Source organism: Rhinolophus hipposideros (assembly GCF_964194185.1).
Source record: "Rhinolophus hipposideros genome assembly, chromosome: 15".
NCBI classification, from domain to species: Eukaryota; Metazoa; Chordata; class Mammalia; order Chiroptera; family Rhinolophidae; genus Rhinolophus; species Rhinolophus hipposideros.
In genome coordinates, this window is record NC_138061.1 from 11,770,462 (window position 1) to 11,782,830 (window position 12,369).

The 12,369-nt window shown below is 40.2% G+C and overlaps 1 protein-coding gene across 6 annotated transcripts in view; it reads left to right on the forward strand.

Annotated features, from left to right (window-relative positions):
* The window catches only part of HSPA12A (heat shock protein family A (Hsp70) member 12A), a 139,132-nt gene that overhangs the window by 1,368 nt on the left and 125,395 nt on the right, over positions 1-12,369 (forward strand). The window contains exon 1 of one of the 6 annotated variants that reach the window (XM_081074989.1): positions 11,974-11,995. The exons of the other annotated variants lie outside the window; for them this stretch is intronic. The gene's annotated coding sequence lies outside the window, so the exon portion shown is untranslated. Of the gene's footprint in view, positions 1-11,973; positions 11,996-12,369 lie in introns of those variants that run through there. 6 annotated transcript variants of the gene reach the window in all.

The window sequence follows — 12,369 nt, forward strand, 5'->3', positions numbered from 1 at the left end:
GGCATGTGCACCCAGCTGTGGAGGTTGCAGGAATTCATTCATTCAGCGACACGTAACGACCTGCCCTGAGCCGAGCAGTGTGCTGGCTGGGCGCACTGCGGTGTCCTGGAGACCAGTACCTATGCGCCCTCCCCAGGGAGATTAGTGGGGGTGAAATCAGTGGTGGGAAAAAAAACAGTGTGGCCGAAAAGATTTGGGGTGCACCTTAAGGGATGGTTGTGGTTCCTAGGCCCAGGGGAGGAGGTGCTAGAGCCGAGACTCGAGAAGTGAGAATGGAAGACCTCCCACTGGGTCACGCACCCTCTCCAGAACCTTCTCAGGATGCCTGCGTCCTGCCATTTTAAATACTGCCTGCTTGGCTTCATCGCACCTACCAGCTGTCAGAGACAATCATAGGACTTCTTAATGGGCGCCCTCTGCTCTAGATACTAATGCTGCAGGAACGGGCGGGGGTGCACACGGGTGTTCTTGTGCTATTCTTGCCCGTTTGTGTTCCTGACCTAAGCAGATCACTTCAAATATCTATGCGGCACTTTGCTCATCTGGAAAACATGGGCTTACCTACTCTACCTTTAGGATAAAATGAGAAAGTGAGTGAGAAATCACTTTGAAACAAGATAGTTATGTTCAATAGATGTATAAAAATTTTTGACTTTATTGTCGATGAAAGAACGCCCAGCCAAAGAAAAGGTCTTATAATAGTCTATTTGAGCCAAACTGATGACAACTGCCAGGAAGAAGAATCTCAACAGATTGAGAAAATGCTCAGGAGAAGGAGAGTTTTGCAGTTTATTTTATGCATAAGGAGGGTTCCATGAAATTTCGTTAGTGGTAAGCGGGCGGGAAAAAGCAAAGCTGGGAAATCTCAGATTGGATAAAAAGCAAAACAGAGACAATTACTTCTTGACATTGGTGGGCACAGGATGGTTAATGGTTATAGCACAGAGAGATGGTATGTGGGCAACAAGAAAACGATGTGGTCTCGTGCTCTGGTGCAGGAGGTTGCACCTTCGAGGGGTCTGGAAAAGAATATTACTCTGACATTTCAAAAGTATGTTATCTTAAATTCACAAAGACAATAGAGAATTTTAAAGTTGCAGGTTGACCTGTATCAAGGATACCACAGGCTTAGGATGTGACTACCCACCATGACCCACTTTTAGTTAATGAATTTTTACATACAGTCCACCCTGTGATACTACTTTCGGTCTCAGGGTTTGTCAGGTTAAGTAGGTAGCCCCCTTTCATCCATACTATAAATACTGTCATAGGGACCCAGACATGCACCTCCTTCTGAATTCCCTCAGTGTTTTCTCCGAATCTCTAATGGAAGCTCTCACTTTCGGGGTGTGATAGATCACCATGGGCCTGCCTTACCTCCTTGCTTGGTGGACATCATGATAGGAGCCGAGCTATTCGTTCTCACGTCCACTGCAGAGGGACAGAGCATGTGCCCTGCTGACTAGTGTTGAATGAACCCGTGTACAGAATAGGCCCGTGCTCTTGCCGCTGTTGTTTCCATTCCGCCTTTGTGCCTTTCCTCATATCCCCCTGCACAGAAGGCACCCCCATCTCTGGTACATTTGAGTCCCACTTCTTCAAAGAAGCCATGCTCCACACTCCAGCTCTCCTCACTGAGCCCTTGCTTTCTTCTGAACTCCTTCCCCATAATGGGAGATTGGAAGTGTCCTGGGCTGGGACCACCATGTGTCAGAGTCTCCTCTCTGTAACCCATTTGCCTCTAAGTTACATGAAGGGACTGGTATGTCTTCCTCACCTTTGCCTCCCCAGTATCAGTACATTACCTGACAGAATAGATGCTCAGTAAGTACTCGTTGAATGAATGAATGGATTTAACACATAATAAATGCTTCATAAATACTTAACTCACAATCAAATGTTTTGGAGTTGGGTGAATAATGAGGCTAGCTGGAGCAAAGGGTTTATTTTTAACAATAGTGACAAATAAGGATGGAAAAGTAGTCTGAGGTGAGATGGTGAAGGAACTGGAATACCATTCCCTAAGAGTAGGAAGCAATCCCAAATTTCTGAATATAGGATCGGGAAGATGAAAGTGGTGTTTTAGGAAGTTAACTGGCAGCAGTACGTGGGCTCGATGGATGTTTGGTTATACAAAAACAGGAAGACCCAGGTAAAAAAAAAAATAGCAGAGATATAATGGTAGCAATAGGAAAAGAAGGATGAGATAATAGGAAGGAAGAAAATCACTTTGAATGATTGGATGTGAGGTTGGGAAACCGAAGATGGCTCCATTGAGGATAGCTTGTAGAATTCTGTTACAGTTGACAGAAATGGGATAAATGAGAGTGATCTGGTTTTGTTGAGGGGAATAGGATGCATTTGGTTTTAGATGTGTACAGCTTGAGCACTGGTATCCCAGAGGAAAGGGGGACTGAAGATACAGATAAACGATATCCACAAAGAATTTAAAGTTGAATAACAACAGATCAATCTTTTGGAAGGAAAGGGAAAAATTCCTCTTGAACTAAGGACCTAACCGGGAAGTTGAGGAGGGAGGGAAAGAAAGAGAAGGAAAGGAAAGGTTCAGAAGGTAGAAAACTATGGAACATATCCAGTGAGGGAGGGTAGGACTGTACTCTCCTTTTTTAGAAAGAGGAGAGATATTAGAAAGAGGACACAGCCATGACTGTTAACTTCTCATCAGAAGAGATGTATGGTGTGGGAGCAGGACTATTTGTCTGGTGTTTGAAAACCTAGATTGTAATCCAGCTCTCCCCAAGATCTAGGATCTATTCAGCAAAACAAGGGGGTTGGACTAGATCAGTGTTTCCTAACCTTTTTGAGCATGAAGATTCCTTTTTAACAACAAAAGAATTGAGGCCCCACCCCCACCCCACCCCATGTGATAGTGGTTATGTATAGTGAACTCAGCAGTATGTTTAGAGACACTGTATTTCATTCATGGAAACTGGACATATGACAAAGAATAGTAAATGTTGGGAGTGTGTTTGGTGTACATTTGAAATTGTGGGACCCTTGCCCACAGTCCACGGGGTTCTTGGGAACCTTGATTGAGAACCTCTGAACTGAGTCTCTCTTAGATCTCTTCTGCTTTGTAGCTCTGATTCAAGATAAAATATCAGGACATATTAGTGTATTTCTCCCTGCTAATGGAAGACCCTTCATGGAGGAAATTAACCATTCTTCCATCTGCATTTCAAATCGACTTTCTAATCTGTGTCAGACATTTCCTAAATGAATGAGAATAAAGAAAAATGTATTTGTTCATTTTTCCTTCATCCTTTCCAATACTTTTATATAAATTGGAACTTAAGCACCACAGCTTGCCATGATTTTAATGTTCAGAAGTGATTATTTAGATGTTATTTTGGGGTTGCTATCAAGTGCTTGTTAATTTTTCTTTTCTGCATTTGCCATCTGTGTTCAATATCATTTTTCATAGGGAACTAATGAACATGATTGCAGGTGTCTTTAATCATAGAAATTGGAGACAGAATAGTTGGGAATGTTGCCTTTTCCTCATCTAGAGAATGGGGGTTACCCTTGCGCACCCAGTTGTCACGAATGAGAAATATGATTGTCAAGCTAATTGCAACATAAATAGCTGCAAATTCAATGCTAAGTAATAAAAGTAGGACCTACGTAACTAATAAAAAATGCTTTTTTTGTAATTTGATTTTTTTCATTACTAATGCCACCCATCAGTAGTCATCACCACTGAGAAACCACAAGAGAAACCGCAGCAGCAACCACCATTGATGGAGCACTTTTATGTGCCCGGGGCATTCCTTATATCACTTGATTGAGTCGGCAAAGCAACCACAAAAGTCAGGCAATTGGCCCAAGGTTACACAGCTAATTAGTAGTGGAGATGGAATTTGACCAAGTGCGGCTGACTCCAGTGCCCATGCATTTCCCACTGTGCTTCACTGCATCTGAGATCGAGACCTCTTCGTCAGATTCTACTGTCTCGTGTCAGCTATTTGCTAGACTCTTGCCCATTCTCTGCCAGTCGAGTTGCTCACCTTGAGGGCTTGGAGAAAGGAGCTTGGATAAGTGGCATTGCTCTCTCCTTCACTGGTTCTCAGTCTGGGCTGCACAATAGAATCACCTGAGGATTCTACGAGAATTCTACCAGAACCATGAAGAAAAGGATTATCTGTTTTCTTCTCTGCTGTAATATTGAAAAATACAGATGCCTGGGCCCTACCCCAGACCTATTAAATCGGAATCTCTAGGGGGTGGAGCCCAAGCATATGTATTTTTTATATGTGATACTAATGTACAGCTAAGGTTGAAAGCAGAGCTCTAAAAGATTTCTTCATGGGTCATGTCAGAAACAGAATGGCTAAGGCTTCACCCAGGATTGGTTTAATAACACATACAGCCAAGATGGCCTAGAAGTATTGGGTTTTTGAATCAGGCCCCATGGGTTCAAGTTCTGGTTCCTCCAATCCCCAGCTGCGTGATCTTCTACAGGTTACTTAACTTCTGTGAGTCCGTTTCCCCATTGGCTGATATTTTCAATTTCATAGGATTGCTATGAGATTAAATTCAAAAATCCATGTGACTTTCTTCCTAGTATGCCCAACACACAGTAAATGATGTAATTATTACCAAAGAAATTAAGGAAAAGGAAAACGTAGCATTTTTAAACAACCTTGCAGTATTTGTCTGAAAACCTTTGTTTAGCTTTATACAGGAATTTGGATGGAATCGAATTAAATGGTAAGGGAAACTCCCCCTCTCCCTCCCCATCCCCCTTAGAACAATATTAGTGACATTTGGAGGTAATCAAACCCTCTGGTAATCTTTCACTTTTATTTTAACCTTTACCATTTGTGTGAATTATAAAGTCGATGTGTTATTTCTTGCTTCCCAAATAAGGCAGAAGGCTGGAGCCATAGTCGTAAAGTGAGTGTTCAAAGCTGGTATCCAGTCAAAGGCTGTTTTAGATTTAGCTTTCCGGTCATTTGTCCAAAGGGCTTTGACACTGAAGACCAAAGATGCTGTTGGAGATGGAACCGCTGGCAGTTTAATTGGTATTTTTCAGGGTATAGACACACAATTTTTATATAGGCAGACTAAAACTGGAAGTAGGGCAATTATCTAAGTGAGTGCAGACAGTAAAGAGAAAAGGAAAAAAATCAGGCCAAAGAAATTCTTTAGCAAGCTGTTTTGCCATTTTTAAATAGATAGTTTTTTTAACTTTATAGAAGTAGATAACAACTTAAGAGTATTTTTGTGACATAATTACGGGGGCTAATAAAGCAAAATGAATACATATAAAATATCCTACAAAAGCCAGGCTTTTTAATTTGTACTTCTTTTCTTAATATAAATGTAGCAAAATAAAAACGGTAATTGCGTTTATTGTGAATGAAGAGAATGTTAAACATATTTTCCACATAGGGGGCAGCAAAGAAGAGAGGGAGGAAGAATCCCAGTTAAGAGGGCCAGTTAGATGTTTTCTCAAGTCTTGGCTAAAATGTTTTCTCTGTTACTGGTGCAAATATTGATTTGGTTTGTCTCCTGGCTCCCGAGAGTTGTTGTGCTTGAATGAGAGCTAATAAATTGTTTGACTTTTGTAATTAAACTTAAGAATCTGATTGAAGGGGATTTTAGCTTCCCTGAAAATGTACTTTAAGTTAATCTGCTTAAGAGGAATTATCTATTTCTTATTAGCAAAATGGAAAGATTGTCTCTGCCTTTATAACTGATGATTTCTTCAGGCCTGGTCATGAATCTTATGGTAATGTTAAACCTTCAAAAAATTATTTGGGGGATTTAAAAAATTCAGTGGTCAAAAATTTAGGTCTTGACTCTTTTACATTCATTATTGGCAAATTGTAGGGGTTTTTTTGTTGTTATTTTCTCTTTTTTTCCCCTTGATTTGCCTTTTTTTTTTTTTTTTTTTGGTCTGGTTTAAGAAGCTGGAGAATTTTAATTCTTTGAATATTTAAAAAGCATACTAGTCACAGATGCAGAGAATTATTTCTTGAAAAATTGTGACTTGGGGGAGTAAATAAATTCCCAGGAATATTTAGTGAATAAAATCATTCTAGGCAAATTTCTCAATATTGATTTGATTTAACTGCGTCTCTTTCATATATAACAATCATATAAATTATTATCATTGGAGCCCTATGTACTTAGCAAAATTATTTAGGGTAACACTTGTGAACGAATCTCTAATGCCAACCTAATGTGTTCGATTAAATTTCTGTTCAATTTTAAAAAATAAACAGAATTGTATTGTATGTTAACAAGCGATCATAGATCCTGTTTTTAATTAAATAATAAAATTATTATAATTTGAAATTGTGCATTCAGCACCTTAGGTGGATGTTATAGGAATAAAAGTAGTAATGATACCAATCAATATCTCAGAAAAATAGCATTGCCATTAATACTCGAAAGAGAGAGGTAGTAAAGATGAAAGACTAAAATGTTATTTCTAAATTGGAAATTTTAATGTTATTGATGATGCCTGCCTTTAGCTTGGGCTCCAGTCGGCATAACTGTATTTTCAGGGCTACAGTTTGGGGATAGGAAGGAAAAGGCAAGTGCAGGATAATCTAACACAGTAGTACTCAGATTGTACTACTGAGTTAATACTTTATACTAGGATTATTTTGTGTGATGGCACTGTCACTTGAAAAAAATAATTGAGGCAAAAGTGAAGTTTGCAATAGAAGCATCTAGGTGCCTGCCCTGATCTCCATTTCTTTTTGTCTGCATAGAGATACTGCCAAAGGAAGCCACGCGAATAATCCAGGATCCACTCTCTGTCACTGCCTTTGTAAGAACTTGCAAAACTCCCTGAAGGAGCTGCCCTTGCAACAGCTACTGTGAGACTGTTGTAAAAATTTGAATTGATTTTTGAACAACCGAGTGATTTCAGAGATCCCTGAGCTATTATTCTAGGTAACCCATCTTTCCCAAAGTTCATGGCCAAATATTTGCACCCTAGTCTTAGAACTTTTAGTGGCGATTTGAAAATAGAGAAGATTGTGAAACAAACTCATGAGGTAGGGCTTTTCCTGCAGAAGAGACATCTCAGTTCACTTTAGATATCTATACTTTCTAAAGAATTTTTCTACCTCTAAAATTGTAAAAGTAGAGTTTCTTTTTGAGAGACGTAGTACCAGATTTCTTTTTGATGTAAAATTATTCCATGCTAACACTTGTTGGAATTTTTATGAACTTGTGGATCTGACCTGAACTGTGGTGCCCAATCACAGATGCTTTCTTTTCTTCATAGCCAGGCTGACAGGATATAAGGGAAAAGAAAGTTCCCGTGCTGCTGTTGAGAATACAGAATCCAAGATTGTCTTTTGTAGGGTAAGAATCAAAGACTGTTTTGTAAAGAACAAAAACAACTCTTAAAGTATGATATTTGAAATAAGTAAGATGTATGGTTTATCAGTTTATACGCTTTAGAATAAATATTGTCCTATGTATCATTTGTTACTTTACAGAAAATACAGCCGTTTTGAATTCTTAACCAAGACCCTTGCAAGGAAAATATTATCTGTTCAATTAATAGTTTTTCTGTGTATTTCTCATAAATCTATTGATGGAAAGTTAGTTTTCTTTTTAGAGATGATAAATGTGCAAAAGCAGGAAATGCAAGCAAAATGAATTACAAAATTATAAGATCTCTTTTAATTTATATTTGCAATAGACTTTATCTCTAAGTGTTTGTTATATGAGAACAAAAGCAATCGCCTTTTTTTTTAAAAAAAACAACACTAAAAATAACTGTTTTTATCTTCTCCTTGTATACGTTGTCTGGGTTTGACTCTAACTCAGGAGGGGCATGCCTTGAACTTTTCACTCTTTTTCCAGCTCTAATGCTAAGAAAAAAAGCACAAAACTAGGTAGACCCTAGCTAGTGGATCAGTGAACGTCACGCACATGCTTGTCCCTCTGGGATTAAGGCTCAGCTGTCACATCTGGGTCAGCCCATTTGATTACTGTGTTACTGAGAGACTCACCTTGCTCTCCGTGTCAGGCATTAGGGCTGTACCCTGCATGCCGTCCCATCTCATCTGTTTTTGACAAAACGTGTAGGTAAAAGTTTAAGGGTTTTTTTTTTTTTTTTTGTAGTAGGCATCTACAGCTGGTCCTTTGGACCCGTCATATGTGTGCTGTTACTAACGTGGCTCTTTTTCAGTTGGGTGTTTTAAAATAAGAAGTAACTCTGGAAGGATATGATTGGTGGAAAGGGGCTGGGATCCTGTATCAAACAAACTGGAGAAAAACAGTATGGGAACACTCCTTCGGCTGCTTAGTGCTTTCTGACTTTTGAAGAAAAGGAAACTTTGCAGCATGTAATTCTATGAAGATTGCAGGAAACAAAACAGTGGAAGCAGGCTCTTCCTGGGGGAGGGGAGTGAGGTCTGTACTTGTCTAGCTCTGGTCGTGTCCGACTTAGTCATACGAACTGCAGCTGAAATGTTCATTTCAAATGTTCCTGGCCTCCTACCAAGGGATAAAATAGTAAGTTCTTTTTCTTCCTATAGCCAGTGGTTCTATATTAATTCAGCAGCTATAAACCAATGTTCAAATTGACATCATTTTTTAACTGGAAAGTAAGAACACCGTTACATATGTAATACAGGCATTTCAACAGGTACTGTTTATCTATCAAGCCTGATGTTAACTTTTTATTTAAGTATAAAAAGGATTAACATTTTTGTGTGTTACCTTTGAGTGGGTGAGATACATGTCCGTAACAAAATGTAAACACTAAGGAAATAAAGGGCTCAGGTTGAAAGGTCTGGGGCTCTCACCCAGTAAGTAAATTTACAAGTCTGATTATGAAGAGTGTTGGCTCTTACTCTTCAGGTTGCATTTTAGCCCAGGGTATACTTCTTATCATCCTGTACACATTTCATTAGTTAGGTGTGCATGGGTGCAGGAGTGATGCAGCATTTCAAAATGCATTCTTTTATTGTTAAATGCATGCCCAGCACATCCATTTTAGTGTGAAGTTCAAACAAATGTAACTCAAGGTGAATTTCTACTTCATGAAGTCAGGTGGTTTAAACTGTGTTACAAAGAACCCCATTAGTTATAAGACTACAGATGCCCCGTTTTGTTGTCTCTGACCCTTGGAGTTTTAATCAGACTCTTGCATCGTGTGCAACTAAATCAGATGATGCAAAAATGAAACCAGCCTTATGGCTGCTGTCAGATTTGACTGGTGGTGTGCTTTTTGGAATTGTTTTTCTCCTCTTCAAATGTTTTCCTTTCCCCACACTGCAGAAATACAGTGAATGGTTTTAACACCGTCCACTCATACTCTCACTCTGGGAGTTCTTGCAGAGGACCGGTGGCCACTTTCTGCCCCCCCTCCCCGCCCCCGGTCCCCGCTCCCTGCAAATACCACCTTCCCTGTGTATTCCTTCTCCCCAGAGGTTATTTATAAGGCGGTTTGGGATTCTAGCCTTGGTAGCTCGGACTCTCTTAGTCTTGGCTGCCGGGGCTTAAACTCAACTCACTTTTACTTTGTGTTGACTGCCTAGCTAATAGGCAAAGCTGCTAGAAATACCTGTGTGGTCATATTTACTGCTCATCTATTCGCCATTATGGAAATCATTTTTATAGATAAGGAAATCATAAAACCAGGCAGAACTTTTGGGGTCATTTAATTCCACACCCTCATTTTACAGATCCCCCCCCAAAAGACCTCCCCATAAAGCTACATAAGCACAAACTTTACTCCCCTTCCCATGAAAATACTCCAGTTGTTGGTGAAATACTGTCAACATAATTCTTCATATTCAGGAATTTATTTAATAGATTTAAAGGATTCAAAAAATTTCACTATGTGAGTAGGTAATGGAAAAATAGCTTTTATTATATACAGCATATTTTGGTATAATATGTGTAACTGCCTTAACTGGATATCTGTATGTTCTGATAATACTACAAGATTTAAAGATCTAAAATCCAAAATTTCTAAATTCTAAGAAAAAAAGTGCTGCGCTCACAAGTTATGAAACTTGTACCATGACCTTTCAGAAGGTTTATATGTAAAAAATTCTGTGGCTTTCTTCAAATTTATCATTTTAAATAGCTTTTTTATAGCTGAATTCTCTATGTTCTTGTTTGTCAAGTAGGCAGGCAGATGTTTTTGGCTTTTTAAAAAAGTACAATAATAAACACGTTTCCTGCTTACTTCATCAGCTGCAAAAATATTCGTGGTTCATCCTGTGGGAAGGCGATTCACCTGAAGCTTTGTTCCCGAATTAGTAACGTTAGTAACGTGGCAGCACGACATTTAGCAAGTGGAGCTTCCCACCAATAAAATTGAAAAAAGTCTCTGGCTCTTTATTCAGATGTGAACCTAGGCTTTCAGCTGTCAGAGGAAAATGAAACCATCACTAACGGCTGTTTATTTCACTGGCAGGTTCATGCCCACGACAAAGTGATTTTTCCCCAGGTGAATTACTCCCTCACATTGGTGTGGCAATGACTATTAAGGTATTTATGAAAACTACTTAAGTGTGTGGTCCCTATTCCCACCGTGTGTCACTGCTGCCGCCAAGTGACAAGTCTGAAAAATCAGCAAATCTTAAACAATTAGAGCATCATTCCTTTCCTAACCCAAGGCCCCTGCTACCTGCTAGACAAAGATGTTGTCTTCTTGTGTGATGAGAATGGGCACGCCCTCCTAAATCACACTTGACCCACGCGGGCGTCCTTCCAAATTCATAGCTCCTGAGAAGAGAATGACATGGGTGATTAAGAAAATAATTTCTTTCCCCGAACAATCTAATTTTAGGGTTAAGGGAGTTTTTAAGTTTAGTTTGGCTCGTGTCCCACAACCTCACACAAAATCATACTATGCTACAGGAAGGGAAATTCTCTGTCTTAAATATCCATTAGTCACACCCCAAACTTGTAACCCTCGGGAACATGCAAGTACTCAGGGACATATGTAAAGCCTGTTCTCTGGAGTAACCTCATTCTTGAACTGGGCTAAGAGCTTTTCAATTGCTGTGACATTTTCAGCCAGGGAAGTAGTTTTCGTGGCAGAGCAATGTTTTACAGCCAATTACTTTATATGATCAATGGAGCAATTCCCCTTCCATAAAGGAACCAAAGCGATCAAGTTAAATCATTAAAGAGAGTAAGAGAGAGCAGGAGAAAGGATTCATCTCATTAGCAGGTGCTGCAAGCTCCTTGGTGGCGCACAATGTCACTGGCCCTTTAAGACAATGGCTGTGCTCCCTCCAGCACCGCCATCCCCTCCCCTGTAGCTGTTGACAGGTCTAAACCTCCCTAGCAGCCCATTGTGGACGCAGTAGGAGGCACCTGCAGAAAATGTGCCAAAACCAGCCAGGGAGCAAGAGCTTTTCAATAAGCCCCGCAGCTGGAGAGCAGAGGCAACACTAAACAAGCAGGCGAGGACCAGGCATGTGATGGGAAAAGGGGTCAGAGCCAGACACCTCCTATCGGCTTTCTGAGCACTGTTCGCCTCAATTTGCTGACATCTTCTAGCTGGCTTTTCTCTATTTGCTTAATATGCTGAGGTATTTAGCTTAAAAGCACTAAATGCTCCATCACAGTGAGCTGTTCTCTCTCCCTTTCCCATTTACTGTTATTAAGGACGTTTTCCAGTATTTTCTCTCGCTTTCTGCCCCAAACTAAGATTGTTTTTTTTTCCTTCTCTCTCATGACCAGTTACAGGCATCCTCCACCACACGCTGCCCGCTTGATTTTACTCATCTTTAAATCAGGGGCAAGTAAAACTCTCCAAATTCAGAGTGTGCGCTGCTCTCCCAAAGCACACATTCCAACTGTTAGAAGCTGAGTAAACATTTATTGTGCATCATCTACTGTGTACCCACTGCTGTTCTCAGGGCTTCCAGAAGTCCGGAGTTGGACAAGACATGCTTCCCCTCTTGTACTCTTTAGGATCCAGCAGAGAGGCAAAATACTGTGTTTCCCCGAAAATAAGACCGGGTCTTATATTAAGGTTTGTTCCAAAAGACGCATTAGAGTTTATGTTCAGGGGATGTCCTCCTGAAAAATCATGTTAGGGCTTATTTCCGGTTAGGTCTTATTTTGGGGGGGAAACACGGTAGCTAATATAATCGTATGTTTTAGGAATGTGCTTTGCGTGCATGCACTTTTCTTTGTAGTACTCAACCCTTCTGAGAATAAGCAGGAGCGGAGGTTGGGAAGACAGGGAGGGAACCTGGGACATGCTTGCTGGTTGGTGTGGTGGCTTTGTCGACTGTGCCCTGGGAAGCAAAGAGGACAGAGTCTCAATTTCATCTCTCCAAGATAAATATAATAATAGGTGTGAACCTGGCATGGTTCCTCAGTTTCAGCCGCTCTTATTGGTCT